Raw genomic sequence first — 11,231 nt, 5'->3', positions numbered from 1 at the left:
GAATGTGCAAACTCCACACAGAGAGTCCCCCGAGGCTGGAATTGAACCTGGGTCCCTGGCGCTATGAGGCAGCAATGCTAACCACTGAGCCACCCATAATGTTGGCGGATTGTGTTAAACATTATTCCCTTTAGATGTTCACAAAGTATAAGGTACTGACTATAGCCAGCCAGAACTCACAACAGTCTCCAATATTAGATGTGATTCTGCAATGGGACAACATTTACCATATAATCCTGAGTTGGCAAAGGGTAACACTGGCAGCCAATTTCAGCTTGCCAATCAGACTCACAGTGTGGTACATGTCACCAGGAGGTTTGTGTACAATGTTCAGTTCTTCATAGACAGAGAGAACATATCCACTATACCATACCCAATCAATGAAACAAAGTAGGTCACAGCTGTTCCCTGGTTCATTTTCAGGGCAGTGTCTTGACCAGAGACAACCTCTCCAGAGTTTGGCAGTTAACTGTCAGTCATCCTTAAACTGGTGCATTAACCACGGAAATGCCTCTGCCAATCAGTCCATTTGCCAAACAAACGACGCTCTCCTCTCAACTAAATACAAATGTTCATTTCTGTTTACTTTTGTATTGATGGTGAATTGTCTGGATGAAGAGGAGATAAAAAGTTTCCACAAAAAGTTTATTTGATTCAGTGAAACCAGAGAAGGGTTTGAAGGTTTGCACACTCACTGACATGGACTAGTTGAGCTGAATGACCTGCTTCTGTTTTGGAAATACTTTACAATCTGATCACTATCACAGGATGAGATCAGCCGTGATGTTTCAGAAACTCGTCATTGTCCCAGTGTCAAAGAAACACGATTTCAAGGCAATGAATCATGAATTATTTCCCAGAATCTCTGTTGATTGACACAGATCACTGTCTTCAAAAGGTGTAGAGGGACAAAGAATCTGGGAATCCAGTTACGTAAAGATAAAGTTGGGAAACACAGAGAGGAGGTTGAGTTCCAGACTGGGAGGAAATGTTACATTTCTACATTAGTGGGCGGCACAGTGGCACAGTGGTTAGCACTGCTGCCTCACAGCGCCAGAGACCCGGGTTCAATTCACGCCTCAGGTGACTGACTGTGTGGAGTTTGCACATTCTCCCCGTGTCTGCGTGGGTTTCCTCCGGGTGCTCTGGTTTCCTCCCACAGTCCAAAGATGTGCGGGTCAGGTGAATTGGCCATGCTAAATTGCCCGTAGTGTTAGGTAAGGGGTAAATGTAAGGGTATGGGTGGGATGCGCTTCGGCGGGTCGGTGTGGACTTGTTGGGCTGAAGGGCCTGTTTCCACACTGTCAGTAATCTAATCTACTGAACCTTGATGAGACCAGATTCCAAAATGAGCGTCTCCACATCATGATGTCATGACGCGTTGGGAAACCTGCAGAATATTTTTCAGAGTGCCAGGATGTAATTACCAGGACAGACCACAGCTGTCTTCACTGGAGAAGAGATCTGAATGGGGAGAGAGTGAGGACTGCAGATGATGGAGTCCAAGAATGTGCTGCTGGAAAAGCACAGCAGGCCAGGCATCCACACTGGATCAATGTGGATTTCATCAGTTCCCTCGTCTCCCCTCCCCCCTAGATCCAACCCTCCAACTCGACACCGCCTCCTTGAACTATCCTACCTGTCCATCTTCCTTCCCACCTATCCACTCCACCCTTCTCTCTGACCTATCACCTTCATCCACCGATCACACTCTCAGCTACCTTCCCCCGAGCACCACCCCCCACCCCATTTATCTCTCAGCCCCCTTGGGCTCCCCCCACATTCCTGATGAAGAGTTTATGCTCAAAACATCGAATCTCCTGCTCTTCAAAGAGATCTGAATGAATCTGGTAAACAAAATCACAAAGAGATTCACAAAGGTTTAGAATAAAGCATTTTAAACTTTGCGTGAGTTCAGGTGAAATGACGGTCACGGACAGATCAAAGTAAGGGATTAGAAGGAATTTCAGGCTGCACTGAGAATGTGGAATGCCCACACCCACCCGCTGGAGCAGAGAGAGCTGAAGGTAGGCTCGGTATAGATCCGAGGGGCTGGAGGGGAAACGGACTGGGTCGGTTGGTGGAGGGAACATTAACACAAGCAGAGAGCAACTAAAGGCAAAATACTGCTGATGCTGCAGATCTGAAATAAAAACAGAGAAACTCAGCAGGCTCAGCAGCATCTGTGGAGAGAGAGAGAGAGAAAGAGAAACAGAGAGAGAGAGACAGAGAGAGAGAGAGAGAGAGAGACAGACAGATAGAGAGAGACAGACAGACAGAGAGGCAGAGAGAGACAGAGAGACAGAGACAGAGAGACAGACAGAGACAGAGAGACAGACAGACAGAGAGACAGACAGATAGAGAGAGACAGACAGAGAGAGAGAGACAGACAGACAGAAAGAGAGAGAGACAGAGAGACAGACAGAGAGAGAGAGACAGACAGACAGAGGCAGAGAGAGAGACAGAGAGACAGAGACAGAGAGACAGACAGACAGAGAGACAGACAGATAGAGAGAGACAGACAGAGAGAGAGAGACAGACAGACAGAAAGAGAGAGAGACAGAGAGACAGACAGAGAGAGAGAGACAGACAGACAGAGAGGCAGAGAGAGAGACAGAGAGACAGAGACAGAGAGACAGACAGACAGAGAGACAGACAGATAGAGAGAGACAGACAGAGAGAGAGAGACAGACAAACAGAAAGAGAGAGAGACAGAGAGACAGACAGACAGAGAGGCAGAGAGACAGAGAAAGACAGAGACAGAGAGAGAGAGAGAGCGAGACAGAGAAAGACAGAGAGACAGAGCTAACATTTCAAGTCCAATGTGACCCTGCAGCTGAGTGCCTCCAGCACCTTCCATTGGTATGATAAGAGGTGTGTCTGTGCTGGAGTTTGGGTGTAATTCTGTAATACAGAAGCATTTGCCTTTGGAAATGCAGCAGGTACACAGCTGTGCTGTCAGTGAGGGGGATAGGACAGGAAGCATTGTAGGTGCCTCTCACTCACTGTCTGTGTCAGCAGCTCAGGTGTGGGAACTTGCAGCACTGTGGTTTCACTCTGATAAATTCACCATCAGATAAATACCTTCTGCTCGGGTTTTTGCTGTTAAACTTGGTTTCACACCTGGGGCCTCTGATAACGATAAAACATAAGATCGAGAATGTCTCTCGGTGATATCAGGAAGTATTCCTCAGAATGTGGTGTAATAGGTGAGCAGAGACTGTCCCGGCTGCAATGTAACCTTCCACAAGAAACTGAACAACCAATTCATCAGAATAACCCTTCACACAGAGAGTGGGGCACATGTAGGGAATGGGGGCTGCCAGAGAAAGTGGTTGAAGCAGATACAATAGCAACATTTAAAAACCATTTGGATAAGTACATGGGCGGGAAGGGTACAGAGGGATATGGACAAATTGCGGACAATTGGAACTAGCTGAGTGGGCACTATGGCCAGTTCGGGCCGAACAGACTGTCTCCATGTTGGATTACTCTCTGACTGTCTGTGTGGAGCTTCCACATTCTCCCCGTGTATGGGTGGGTTTCCTCTGGGTACTCTGGTTTCCTCCCACAATCTAAAGATGTGTAGAGTAGGGTGGATTGGCCATGGGAAATTGCCCATGGTGCCCAGGGATGTGCAGGTTATGGTGGATTGGCCATGGGAAATTGCCCATAGTTCCCAGGGATGTGCAGGTTACGGTGGATTGGCCATGGGAAATTGTCCATAGTTCCCAGGGATGTGCAGGTTAGGGTGGAATGGCCATGGGAAATTGCCCATGGTGCCCAGGGATGTGCAGGTTACGGTGGATTGGCCATGGGAAATTGCCCATGGTTCCCAGGGATGTGCAGGTTACGGTGGATTGGCCATGGGAAATGCAGGTGTTGGGTCTGGGTGCGATGTTTCCTCAGAGGACTGGGGTGAACTTAATGTCCCATTTCCACGCTGTAGTGATTTGGGTAATAGAGTTGTTGATTGCTCCAATCCACGTTCAAAGACATTAAACTGAAGACGTTTACTGAGTGAAGAACAATGACTTGAAATGAATCTGGTGAAGTTCAGCTTTGACCAGGTTATTGTATATTTGACCAGGTTATTGTATATTTGACCCAGGCTATTGTATATTTGACCCAGGTTATTGTATATTTGAGTCAGGTTATTGTATATTTGACCCAGCTTATTGTATATTTGACCCAGGCTATTGTAAATTTGACCCAGGTTATTGTATATTTGACTCAGGCTATTGTAAATTTGACCCAGGTTATTGTATATTTGACCCAGCTTATTGTATATTTGACCCAGGTTATTGTATATTTGACCCAGGCTATTGTATATTTGACCCAGGTTATTGCATATTTGAGTCAGGTTATTGTATATTTGACCCAGCTTATTGTATATTTGACCCAGGTTATTGTATATTTGACCCAGGTTATTGCATATTTGAGTCAGGTTATTGTATATTTGACCCAGGTTATTGTATATTTGACACAGCTTATTGTATATTTGACCCAGCTTATTGTAAATTTGACCCAGGTTATTGTATATTTGACACAGCTTATTGTATATTTGACCCAGCTTATTGTAAATTTGACCCAGGTTATTGTATATTTGTAAGGTCCAACAGCCTCCTCCCCCAAAGCAAGGCCAAACAACTTGCTGCCTAGTGGCAGCCACACATTTGAACTTGGGAAGAACTGTCAGCAGAGACTGTCTGAGCTCTCAGATCGTTTCATTAATTTTATATATACAGGCGGATTTTGCAAATACATAGAATTCAGTTCAATGTTCTACAGAATGTAAATCTGGAAAAGTGTGTGAATGAAGTTGAATTTTAATAGTAAATTTATTTCTCAAATGTAGTTGCTTTTCCTTTAGCAGTGAACATGAACCTTGACGGGGGATGGTTGGTTGAGACTGCTGTTTGAATGGAAATTCCTGCAATTGTTTGTTTCAGGAGCTGGTTAGAGCTCAGGGTGGTCAGTGGGCGACCATCTGCACGGTAAAGGAGTGCTGTAGGATACTCAGACTCTGCACCACTCTCACTGCGGGAACAGCAACAACATCACGGAGTGCCAGGAACAGAGAGAGAGAGAGGGAGAGTGTGTGCATACAAGTGTGTGTGTGTGTTTGTGTGTGTGTATGTGTATGTGTGTGTGTGTGTGTGTGTCTGTGTGTCTGTGTGTGTGAGACTGATGAGCCTTTAGAATATAGAACAATGCAGCACAGAACAGGCCCTTCGGCCCTCAGTGTTACACCGAGCTGTGAACTAATCCAAGCCAATCCCTCTACACTATCCCATCATCATCCATGTGTTACCCAAGGATTGTTTAAATCTCCCTAATGTGGCTGAGTTGATTACACTGGCAGGTAGGGCATTCCACGCCCTTACCACTCTCTGTGTAAAGAACCTGCCTCTGACAGCTGTCTTAAATCTATCACCCCTCAATTTGTAGTTATGCCCCCTCGTACAAGCTGACGTCATCATCCTAGGAAAACGTCTCTCTCTATCTACCCTATCTAATCCTCTGATCATCTTGTATGTCTCTATCAAATCTCCTCTTAACCTTCTTCTTTCCAATGAGAACAGACCCAAGTCTCTCAGCCTTTCCTCATAAGACCTTCCCTCCAGACCAGGCAACATCCTGGTAAATCTCCTCTGCACCTTTTCCAAAGCTTCCACATCCTTCCTGTAATGGGGCGACCAGAACTGTATACAATATTCCACGTGCGGCCGCACCAGCGCTCTGTACAGTTGCAGCATGACATCACGGCTCCAGAACTCAATCCCTCTACCAATGAAACTTAACACACCGTTTGCATTCTTAACAGCACTATCCACCTGGGTGACAACTCTCAGGGATTTATATACGGACACCAAGATCCCTCTGCACATCCACACGACCAAGAATCTTTCCATTGACCCAGTATTCTGCCTTCCTGTTATTCTTCCCAAAGTGAATCACCTCACATTTAGCTGCATTGAACTCCATTTGCCACCTCTCAGCCCAATTCTGCAGTTTATCCAAGTCCCTCTGCAACCTGTAACATTCTTCCAAACTGTCCACCACTCCACCGACTTTAGTGTCATCTGCAGATTTACTAATCCATCCATCTATGCCTGCATCTAGGTCATTTATAAAAACGACAAACAGCAGCGGTCACAAAACAGATCCTTATGGCACACTACTCGTAACTGGACTCCAGACAGAATATTTTCCATCAACCACCACTCGCTGCCTTCTTTCAGGAAGCCAGTTTCTAATCCAAACTGCTAAATCCCCCTCAATCCAATGTCTCTGTATTTTCTCCAACAGCCTACCATGTGGAACCTTATCAAAGGCTTTACTGAAGTCCATGTACACCATCGAGTAAAAAATGAGGTCTGCAGATGCTGGAGATCACAGCTGCAAATGTGTTGCTGGTCAAAGCACAGCAGGCCAGGCAGCATCTCAGGAATAGAGAATTCGACGTTTCGAGCATAAGCCCTTCATCAGGAATGAGAGAGAGCAGCCAAGCAGGCTAAGATAAAAGGTAGGGAGGAGGGACTAGGGGAGGGGCGATGGAGGTGGGATAGGTGGAAGGAGGGGTTCCACCTATCCCACCTCCATCGCCCCTCCCCCTAGTCCCTCCTCCCTACCTTTTATCTTAGCCTGCTTGGCTGCTCTCTCTCATTCCTGATGAAGGGCTTATGCTCGAAACGTCGAATTCTCTATTCCTGAGATGCTGCCTGGCCTGCTGTGCTTTGACCAGCAACACATTTGCATCCATGTACACCATGTCAACTGCCCTACCCTCATCCACATGCTTGGTCACCTTCTCAAAAAACTCAATGAGGTTTGTGAGACACAACCTGTCCTTGACGAAACCATGCTGACTATCTGAAATCAAATTGTTGCTTGCTAGATAATCCTATCTCTTATAATCCTTTCTGAAACTTTTCCTACAACAGAAGTAAGGCTCACTGGTCTATAATTACCTGGATCATCTCTATTACCCTTCTTGAACAAGGGCACAACATTTGCAATCCTCCAGTCCTCTGGTACTAAACCTGTAGACAATGATGACTCAAAGATCAAAGCCAAAGGCTCCAACACCACCTCCCTAGCTTCCCAGAGAATCTTCGGATAAATCCCATCTGGCCCAGGAGACTTATCTACTTTCACTCCTTCTAGAATTGCTAACACCTCCTCCTTCCTAACCTTAATCCTTTCAATTCGAATAGCCCATATTTTGTTCTTCTTCTCTACAATATTCTCCTTTTCCTGAGTGAAGGCAGATGAGAAATATTCATTTAGCATCTCTCCGATCTCCACACACAACTTCCAACTTCTGTCTTTGACTGGCCCTATTCCTAGCTGAAAGTGTGTTGCTGGTATTCCTACCCTAGTCATCCTGTTGTTCCTCACATACCTATAGAAAGCTTTAGGGTCCTCCTTTACTCTACCTGCGAAAGACTGTTCATGTCCATGTCCTCTCCTTGCTCTTCTTAACACTCTCTTTAAAGCCTTCCTAACTAATCTGTAACTCTCCATTGCCTCATCTGAACCATCTCGCCTCAACATCACTTAAGTCTCCCTCTTCCACTTAATAAGAGATGCAATTTCTGACATAAACCACGGTTCCCTTACCTTATCACCTCCTCCCTGCCTGACAGGGACACACCTATCAAGGACACACAATATCTGTTCCTTAAACCAGCTCCACATTTTGATCGTCCCCATCCCCTGCATTTTGCTCCCCCATTCTATGCCTCCGAAGTGTTGCCTAATCACATTATAATTGCCCTTGCCCCATCGATAACTCTTCTAGGAGAAAGTGAGGACTGCAGATGCTGGAGATCAGAGCTGAAAATGTGTTTCTGGAAAAGCGCAGCAGGTCAGGCAGCATCAAAGGAGCAGGAGAATCGACGTTTTGGGCGTGAGCCCTTCTTCAGGAATGAGGAGAGTGTGTCCAGCAGGCTAAGATAAAAGGTAGGGAGGAGGGACTTGAGGGAGGGGCATTGGAAATGCGATAGGTGGAAGGAGGTCAAGGTGAGGGTGATAGGCCGGAGTGGGGTGGGCGCGGAGAGGTCAGGAAGGAGATTGCAGGTTAGGAAGGTGGGGCTGAGTTCGCGGGTTGGGACTGAGACAAGGTGGGGGGAGGGGAAATGAGGAAACTGGAGAAATCTGACTTCATCCCTTGTGGGTTCCTAGGCGGAAGATGAGGCGGTCTTCCTCCAGCCGTCGTGTTGCTATGGTCTGGCGATGGAGGAGTCCAAGGACCTGCAAGTACTTGGTGGAGTGGGAGGGGGAGTTGAAGTGTTGAGCCACGGGGTGGTTGGGTTGGTTGGTCCGGGTGGATGCAGTAAATAATGTGTGTGGAGGTGCAGGTGAATTTGTGGCGGATATGGAAGGATCCCTTGGGGCCATCGATAACTCTTGCCCTGTGGCATGTACCTATCCCTTTCCATCGCTAAACTAAACATAACTGAAATATGGTCACGTTCTCCAAAGTGCTCACCAACAACTAAATCAAACACCTGACCTGGTTCATTACCGAGCACCAGATCCAGTGTGGCCTCCCCTCTTGTCAGCCCTTCGACATACTGTGTCAGGAAACCCTCCTGTACACATTGGACAAAAACTGATCCATCCGACGTACTAGAGTTATCGCATTTCCAGTCAATATTGGGGAAATTAAAGTTCCCCATAATGACCCCCTGTTCCTTTCACACCTGCCAGAATCGATTTGCCGATCCTCTCCTCCACCTCCCTGGAACTCTGCAGAGGCCTATAAAAAACTCCCAGCAGTGTGACCTCCCCTCTCCAGTTTCTAACCTCAGCCCATACCACCTCAGTAGACAAGTCCTCAACAAAAGTTCTTTCAGCCACCGTTATACTGTCCTTTTTACATTCTGTAATCTTTCTCGTTACTCCTGTTAGCTGTCTGCTTGGTCCCAGGGTAAACCCACCACATGTGGAAGGTGTAGAATATTCTGTCGAGAGTGAGCCCCCGGTTGAGGTACACGAGTTCTGAAATCTCTACCCTCCTCAGGTCTGACGTCTCTCACACATTCCTGACTTTAATCACTCCATCAGCAGCAGCCACACCTTCTGCTCCAAGGGCAGTATAATTCAGTCCTTACACCACAAACTCTCTGTCTCTGTCTCTCTCGCTACATTTAAAATGCCCTTTAAAAGCCTCCTTGGATGGACCAGTGACAACTCTCTTAAAGTACCTCTCCTGTGAAGACGCTTGGATTGTTTCATGATATTAGGTGCTACATAAATGCAGTTTGTTGTTACATACTATGTTAGAGAATCCATTAGTAACTATTCTGGGTTGACCTATTCTTACTAGTTTATGTTTGAAAAGACTGATACTGTGAGAAAATACAGATGCTAGTTGCCTAACTTGTCTGGTAAGTGTTAAAACCTCATATACTCCCCAGAACCACAGTCAGGTTAACCCCTTCAGTCCCAGCCTGCTGCTGCTACTGGCTAGTTCCTCATAACCCATTGGGTGGGGAACAACTGTCTTTCCTTTGGGTAATCACCCCCCACTCTCACCCTCACTCTCACCCGCACTCTCACCCCCCACTCTCACCCCGCACTCTCACCCCTCACCCTCACCCCCCACTCTCATCCCTCACTCTCACCCCCACTCTCACCCTCACTCTCACCCCCCACTCTCACCCTCACTCTTACCCCCCACTCTCACCCCCCACTCTCACCCCCCACTCTCACCCCTCACCCTCACCCCCCACTCTCATCCCTCACTCTCACCCCAACTCTCACCCTCACTCTCACCTCGCACTCTCACCCCTCACCCTCACCCCCCACTCTCACCCCCCACTCTCATCCCTCACTCTCACCCCCACTCTCACCCCCCACTCTCACCCCCCACTCTCATCCCTCACTCTCACCCCCACTCTCACCCGCACTCTCACCCCTCACTCTCACCCCGCACTCTCACCCCCCAATCTTACCCTACACTCTCAACCCCCACTCTCACCACCCACTCTCACCCCCCACTCTCATCCCTCACTCTCACCCCGCGCTCTCACCCCGCACTCTCACCCCGCACTCTCACCCCCCACCCACACCCCCTACTCTCACCCCGCACTCTCACCCCTCACCCCCCACCCTCACCCCCCACTCTCACCCCGCACTCTCACCTCTCACCCTCACCCCGCACTCTCACCCCACACTCTCACCCCGTACTCTCACCCCACACTCTCACCCGCACTCTCACCCCTCACTCTCACCCCCCACTCTCACCCGCACTCTCACCCCCCACTCTCACCCCTCACTCTCACCCCGCACTCTCACCCCCTACTCTCACCCCCCACTTTCACCCCGCACTCTCATCCCCCACTCTCACCCCCCACCCTCACCCCCACTCTCACTCCCCACTCTTACCCCCCCACTCTCACCCCTCACCCTCACCCCCACTTACCCCACACTCTCACCCCTCATCCTCACCCCCACTCTCACCCCTCACTCTCACCCCCCACTCTCACCCCCCACTCTCACCCCGCACTCTCACCCCCAATCTCACCCCCCACCCTCACTCCCCACTTACCCCACACTCTCACCCCTCATCCTCACCCCCACTCTCACCCCCACTCTCACCCCTCACTCTCACCCCCCACTCTCACCCCCACTCTCACCCCTCACTCTCACCCCCCACTCTCACCCCGCACTCTCACCCCTCACCCTCACCCCCCACTCTCATCCCTCACTCTCACCCCGCACTCTCACCCCTCACCCTCACCCCCCACTCTTACCCTACACTCTCACCCCCCACTCTCACCCCTCACCCTCACCCCCCACTCTCACCCCTCACTCTCAACCCGCACTCTCACCCCCCACTCTCACCCCGCACTCTCACCCCTCACCCCCCACCCTCACCCCCCACTCTCACCCCGCACTCTCACCCCTCACCCTCACCCCGCACTCTCATCCCGCACTCTCACCCCGTACTCTCACCCCACACTCTCACCCGCACTCTCACCCCTCACTCTCACCCCCCACTCTCACCCGCACTCTCACCCCGCACTCTCACCCCTCACCCTCACCCCCCACTCTCATCCCTCACTCTCACCCCCCACTCTCACCCCGCACTCTCACCCCCCCACCCTCACCCCCCCACTCTCATCCCCCACCCTCACACCCCACTCTCACCCCCCACTCTCACCCCTCACTCTCACCCCGCACTCTCACCCCGCACTCTCAACCCCCACTCTCACCCC

General features: G+C 49.3%; 1 protein-coding gene across 9 annotated transcripts in view; it reads left to right on the top strand.

The window, feature by feature from the left end:
* The first annotated feature begins 1,798 nt into the window (after positions 1-1,798).
* The window catches only part of LOC132830288 (transient receptor potential cation channel subfamily V member 3-like), a 66,965-nt gene continuing 57,532 nt past the window's right edge, over positions 1,799-11,231 (top strand). For 7 of the 9 annotated variants that reach the window (XM_060847843.1, XM_060847848.1, XM_060847847.1 and 4 more), the window contains exon 1: positions 1,800-2,027. The gene's annotated coding sequence lies outside the window, so the exon portion shown is untranslated. Of the gene's footprint in view, positions 2,028-7,862; positions 7,969-11,231 lie in introns of those variants that run through there. The other 2 variants (XM_060847840.1, XM_060847841.1) reach the window with 2 other exon arrangements.

This window comes from Hemiscyllium ocellatum, chromosome 31 (genome assembly GCF_020745735.1).
Source record: "Hemiscyllium ocellatum isolate sHemOce1 chromosome 31, sHemOce1.pat.X.cur, whole genome shotgun sequence".
NCBI lineage: Eukaryota > Metazoa > Chordata > Chondrichthyes > Orectolobiformes > Hemiscylliidae > Hemiscyllium > Hemiscyllium ocellatum.
This window is presented reverse-complemented; position numbering and strand designations above follow the sequence as displayed.